General features: G+C 49.1%; 1 long non-coding RNA gene across 1 annotated transcript; it reads right to left on the bottom strand.

The window, feature by feature from the left end:
- Positions 1-5,787: 5,787 nt before the first annotated feature.
- Positions 5,788-6,815, bottom strand: LOC147358524 (uncharacterized). The gene is made up of 2 exons (XR_015142370.1): positions 6,677-6,815; positions 5,788-6,281 (listed from the first exon to the last, which is right to left on the bottom strand). It is a non-coding gene; the product is annotated as an uncharacterized LOC147358524 (long non-coding RNA).
- Between the last annotated feature and the right edge of the window lie 12 nt (positions 6,816-6,827).

Genomic DNA, 6,827 nt, shown 5'->3' with positions numbered 1-6,827 from the left:
GTTGAACCAACGTGAAGAAATCAGCCGGGAAGCGGAGGTCAGCGGGTCAGGGCCATAGGAACACGTGGATGGAGAGCCCACCCCCGCCATCCTGGGAGGAAGCCCCAGAGCGGAGCCCAGAGGTGCTGCCACCATCCAGCCTCTCCCTCTCCGGGGTCAGTGGGGTCACAGGGTTCTCCTGCAGGCTCCTTCCTACCTAACACACGGTGATGGTTGCTTTGACCTCTGTGAGCCTGTCTCCTCCTCTGGGCGGTGGGGAGAGTGTCCTGCTGTAGAGACTGAAGGAGATTCTTAATTTAGAGGGGAGCTTAGTGAGCAGCAGCTGTGTGCAGGAAAGCCTGCGGGGAGGGCTGTGGAGTCCACCGTCCACATGTAAGGAAATGGAGGGCAGGGTGTGGCCAGATGGGAGCCGGGGGCAGGGCCAGCCACCCGGCCGCACACGGAGGGTCCCACGTCCCCGCCCTGCCTGGGAGCTGGGGAGGCGTGTTTGTGTGTAGCGGTTGCCAGGAGGAAGAGTCGGGCCCTGGGCCTCCCAGGCCTCTGGTCTATCTTCGTTCCCAGGTCACCCAGGACCGGTGGCCTGCAGGGGCAGCTCATACCCCCACACCCACTGACCTCCAGGGCAGGGCCCTCCCTCTCCCCCGGCCTGTCTGCCCTGGGGCCGGGCCTCCCCCATTCCCCGATTGCAGTATGAAAGGTAAATATTAGTCCTGGGTCTAATTAGGACAGAGGGCCAAAGAGCAGGAACACAGGGAGCACGGGTTTTTGCCTCGCCATCCTCTGGGCCTAGCCGTTTGGGGTCTGGACTGAGGTCATGTCCAGTGTGGGAAGATCACAGGGAGAGGCCCAGGGCAGAGCGGGGGATGGAGGGGTGGCAGGGAACTAGCGACCAGGGCTCCAAGGAGTCAGCTCAACTCCTGGGTGGCCCCGTTCCACTGTATATATATATTTACGTTATACACGCACTCATTCCTACTTTTCTATGTGTTTTAAAAACTGAGGTTTAGCTTGAATACAACAATGTTGAAACAACTCACAGCGTTTCACTCAAACTGTTATTATACACACACTCACGTGACCACCACCAACTCAAGAAGAGGACGTTTCCAGCCCCCAACAGACTCCTTTGAGTCATTCCTGAGATAATCACTACTCTAACCACCATCATTATTACCATAGATCAGTGTTCCTACTTTTGCACTTCATGTAAACCAAAACCACCAGCATATACCTGTTTGGCTTCTCTCACTCAGCACGTCTCTGAGGTTCACCTCCACTGCGTATATCAGCAATCTGCTCTTTTTAAAGCTGTGTAATATTTCATTGCATGAATATTGCAATTTCATTTACACATTCACCTGGTGGGCTTCTTGGGTGGTGCTAGTGGTAAAGAACCCACCTGACAATGCAGGACGCGTAAGAGACACGGGTTCGATCCTTGGGTTGGGAAAATCCGCTGGAGAAGGAAATGGCAACCCACTCCAGCATTCTTGCCTGGAGAATCTCAAGGACAGAGGGGCCAGAATTAGGCCTCCATGCGGGGCTATAACGAATGGTACTGCTGTGGATGTTCGTGGACAGGTCTCTGGTGTAGATGAGCACTGATTTGTGTTGCATACAGAAGATCCAGGATGGGTCCCAAGGCAGGCATTTGTTTTGATTGAGACACTTTGATAAATAGTCGTCCTGAGTGGTTGTACTGGTTTATACTCCCACCAGTCTGAAGACTTTCAGCGGCTCTTATCACACCAGCTCATCTCTCCACTTCACAGCGACCATTCTGAGGGATGTGTCGATGTCTCGTTGTGGTTTTAATTTGTATTCCCTGTTGACTAATGATGTTGAGCCTACTCCATTTTTTTTTTTCTTTCTTGTAGTGGAATGGTGAAAAGATCTCACCTCATTAATTTCTTTAAAATCTCCATACGAGTAGGGAAGGGGGTAGAGCTGAAGAGGGATGTAGTTTCATCCTTCCTGTTTTTTTTTTGAAGGGGGGCCCCGCCCCCTCACCGTGGCCATGCGGAACTTCCCAGACCAGGGATCAAACCTGTGTACCCTGCACCGCAAGCGCAGAGTCTTAACCCCTGCACTACCAGGAAAGTCCTCGTCCTTCCTGCTCGAAGGACGGCGCTCTTCCTTCTGCTGAGCAGCAGCCTGAGCCAGTGCTGAGTCAACCTGAGTGGGAGGAGAGGGTGTTGGCCAGGACACAACAGGCCCCCTTCCCCTGCAAGTTCCGGCCGAGCGTGGGCTACTGACTGCCCTGCCGGTTCCCTCACTGTCAGAAACCCCCATCTGACAGCCAGGTACCGCAGCATGCAGGAGAGTGCTGGCTTGGGAGGCTGGTCCTGGGGCTCACTACCTGTAAAACCAGAAAGGCAACAACATTCACTTCGCAAGGCTGTTGTTGAGAAGCTTAAGGTCACACTGGTCTCTCCACAGGCTCTTCTTTGGAGCTGCAGCCTTGTCAAGTCCATGGCACGCTCGTGCACAGACACGGCTGTGCGGGGGCAAGGCTTGGCCATGTCTTCCTGGAGCTGTTTTCAGACGATGTTCCCAAGGAGAAAACATGAGATTTGGTTATAAGGATTCCTGCTTTCCCAGGCTTGTTCCTGGATTTATGAACCAGGATGATGAATTTACAAGCCGCGATAATCCCCATGGCCATGTCTATGTAGAGGGGAGAACTTTTCTGACGAGAACTTCACTTTGAGCATGTCCAGACATCTGGTCCTTGGCAAACGCTGGACCCAACCCAAATGGTTCGGCTGGTTGTCAGCACAGTTAAGAACGATGGGTTGGATGGCCAGACTGGGTTCTTTGGTCAGGAGACAGACGGTGTGGATACTGTGGAGGCCATGAGCACTTGGAGCCAGGGATGGCAAGACCAGCAAGAAGACTCTCAGCCATTCTGATTTTTTTTTTGGTAGTATTTTCTGGGCCATGCCACCCAGCATGTGAGATCTTAGTTCCCCAACCAGGGCTTGAACCTCCGTCCCTTACATTGAAGCAGAGTCTTAACCCCTGGATCACCAGGGAATTCCCTTTATGATCAACTTGATTTTGTGTTTTATCTTATCTCCATGGTCCCTCTTGTCCCTGCAGAGACCACCTCCCAGTGCTCACATCCTGCTGTGTCTGTGCTCTCACTGTAATTCTTTGAATTCCAAATACCTCTTGTCTCCTTCCAGGCCTAGTTGGATTCAGTTTACTGTTGTGAAGTAAAAACTAAATTACTCCCCAAAGCGTGTTATGTTTGTAAAGTCTCACAAGGCCTGCCACACAATAAGCACTCAATAGACAGCATGGATTACGGGATATGATGCAACAAGGAATCCACAATGATGCCAATGAAGGGTTCTTCCTAAAGGAGTGAACCTGGACTGGATCAAACCTCCCGATTTAATTACTAGTTTAGAGGACGGACAGACAACAGAGGAGTGAGTAAGACACTGACCACGAGGAAGGAGGGACATCTGACAGGACAAATGACCCTGGTTTCTCTAACAAATTCATGATGTGGAAAGGAAAGGGGTGGGTGGCAAAGACCGTTCAGAAAAGAAGCATGAGAAAAGGCCTAACAGCAAACGCTCAAAGGGAACAGAACGACCATGACTGGTTCAGACCTTTGAACACGTCAACTGTAAAAGACTGATTTTGGACGAGTAAAATCTAAACATAGGTTAGATATGCAATGCTATGGAAGAGTTATTTTTAGTTTGCTGACATAGTGCTTTTAAATCCTTGTAAGTTACAGATTATATGTAGGAATTTACAATAAACAGATGAAACAAGCAGGGCAAAATGTTAATGATCATTAAATCTAGGTGGTAGGGATTGTTACATTATTCTTTTACATGTGTTGTGTCTGAAAACGTTCATGATGAAAGTGGACTTAATTCCTTAAGAAATGGAGGCAGGGATTATCAAATGGGTCCTAGTTGGACAGCCTCCCTGCTCTCTTGAGTGAACACAAGCTGCACCCACTCTTTATTTTGTGGAGAGGACCGGGGGAGAGCACCCCTCTGTGAATGTGGCTCTGGGGGGATCCGAGAATTCTGAGGGACAGGGTGGCACTTCCATGGGTGAAGGGCCCCCATGTATCAAGCACAGGCTCAAGCCTCAGGGCCCACCACAAGCCGCCCAGCCTCCAGGGACCTTTTCCCTGGAATTCTCTGGGGCCAGGAGGTACCTACAGTCAAGCTTGTCATTCCTGCTTTTACCACAAACACATACCTGCACCTTTCAAGCAGGTTGAATTTTCCTCTTGAGAACAAGGCCATAATGAAGGGTTGCATGTTGGCATCAAAAAAAAACCATGGGGGAAGCCAACATTATGCCGTAAAGTAGAGCTCTATAATCATTGAAAACAGCCAAATTGTGTTCCAGGACAATTACAGAATTGTAATTACAATAGAATTACAGAATTTCAGAGCCGGAAAGATCAGATATTACTAAATCCAGACATTTTGAAACCTAGGCCTCTGGGCATGTACCACATGGTAGCCTGTGTTTTTGCATATTAAAAAAAAACTCAAAAAATTATAAAAGTAATTTTTATGTTTTTCCCCAGGAATTCCCTGGCAGTTCAGTGAATAGGACTCAAGGTTTTATTGCCGAGGACCCCGGTTCAATCCCTCATTGGGGAGCTAAAATTCCGTAAGCTACGTGGTGGGGCCAAAAAATAAAAAAGGAATTTTCCCCCTTTTGGTTGAAATTATATCTTTTTAGTGGTTGCCTTGTCTTTTGTTCCTTAAGCTGATTAGCAGTTTTCTATTTTCTTGCAAAAAATATAAATCAATTTCTCTTACATTTTTTTAAAAAAAATATAAGACCCACAGAAGAAAAAGTGAGCCAAAAAAGGCTTCATGATGAAGCTGACATTGGATCCACTGATCTGGTCGTTTCCCAGGTCATTGAAGAAAGGGAGCCTCAGAGTTGGGAAGCTAATGGTCAAGGTCTTACAGAGAGGTGGTGATCCAGCGAGGACCAGGCTCTGCCTCCCGCCTCCTGGGCGATCGGTCTTCTCATATGACCCCGTCCTGACAGTTTGGCAGGGTACAGCCTAACTGCACTACACACTTATCCGAAGGGGATTCTAAGACCCTCAGCGGATGCCCAAGACCATGGATAGTACTGAAGCCTGTCCATACTGCTTTTTCCTATACTAACAGGAGGGTCGTCTACACTGGACGAAGGGTGGGAGGGCAAGAGACTTCACTGTGCTACCTAGAATGAGTTCACAGCTTAAAATTTGCAAATTATTTCCAGAATTTTCCATTTAATGCTGTTGGATGGGAGTTGACTGTAGGTAACTGAAACCATAGAAAGTGAAACCAAGGTGGGGGAGGAGGGGATGACTGTATACCCACAGGACGAGTACCTGAACACAGAAGTACTGAGTGCTGCTGACCTAAACAAGCACTACCTACAGGCAACGTGGACCTCAACCTTGTCCTCAAGGTAAGGGGGCTGGGCCCAACACTGTTCTTCTTTAAATTTGGTTAGCTGAAACACAAGATGTAGCTGCCTGACTAGGGATGGAATCCAGACTCCCGCATTGGGAGTGCAGTCTTCACCGCTGGACCACCAGGGAAGTCCCTCCAACACTATTAATAACCAGCTGCAACTTACTAGGTGCTCAGCATGTGCCAGGTATGCAGTACTGATGAGGTAGGTACTACGGCTGGTCCCATTTCCTGGATGAGCAAACAGAGGCACGGAGAAGTACCTTGCTTGAGTTTATGCTGCTAGTTCAGGGTGAAGCTGTGATCCACACCTGGACTTGTCTAGTCCACGAATCAAATTTTATTGTATTGTGAAGATTTTTCTGACAGTATTAAAGCTGCAAGTTAGGATAAAAGACCCCTTGTCTCCCGCCCTTTCTGATGTTTGCTCAGCAGCTGTACACACCGCGTGGTTCGATCTGTGAAAAAGCTTCCAGCAACATTTTCATTGCAACTTTGCTCTACAGCAAGCAGCAGCATTCACATTCGGTGCTAAGTACACCAAACAGCTCAAAGTGACTCCATCAGTGGATGGAGAAGAGAAGTAGGGAATAAAGGACTCCGAACACTGTAATCACACAGGAACTGTTTTGGTATGTGGGAGGGGATATTTTCTCAAACCATATTCCCATGATGTTTTCCCAAGAACTGTCACTGCATTTTATTTCCATTGGAGAAGCACTGAGGTGGGCTTCAGAAGGCCTGGGGCCGTCCTGGTTCTCTTCACTGGTCTCATGCCTCCGTGGGGGACTTCTCTCTTGGCCTCTGTTGTCTTATCTGAAATGGGAGGAAGTTGGATGATGCTCTTTGACACCCACTCCCACTTCAGCCGTCAGCGCTCTGAGGACAGGCTGCTAATCCAGGTGCCTCTGAATTTGGTGACATGATCTGACACTGCTCTGCATCTCCAGGGACAATCAGTGCAGAGAAAAGGCCCCCATCGGTGTGAGGATGTACCAAAGTGGGAGATAAACATCCCAGCTTCTGGCCTGAGGATGGTTGTGGGGATTGACGGGCCTTCCCAGCAATCCACAGTACCCCTGTTTCCCCGCAGTTCAATCTCAAGCGATAGTCATGTCCCAGGTTACCTAACACTGGCTAGACACAGCTGAGTGGTCACTTGAGTCGGAATGACCTGCCCAAAACTGCAGATGGAAAAGAATAAGACCTACCAGGCTAAGTCAGGGGGTTGGCCGACTCAAAACTATTATTAGAAGCTGTTTTTCAGGTTTTGGATGGTGTGGGCTTGCTTTCCGCAGATCGTCACCGTCTCTCCATGTCTTCCCTCTCCTTGGACAATCTCAGAATGACGCTCTGCCAAGA

Source organism: Bos grunniens, chromosome 15 (assembly GCF_055505025.1).
Source record: "Bos grunniens cultivar Pamir isolate PY7600 chromosome 15, Bosgru_T2T1.0, whole genome shotgun sequence".
In the NCBI taxonomy this organism is placed as follows: domain Eukaryota; kingdom Metazoa; phylum Chordata; class Mammalia; order Artiodactyla; family Bovidae; genus Bos; species Bos grunniens.
Note: the sequence above shows the minus strand (reverse complement) of the source record. Positions and strands in the feature narration are given on the sequence as shown.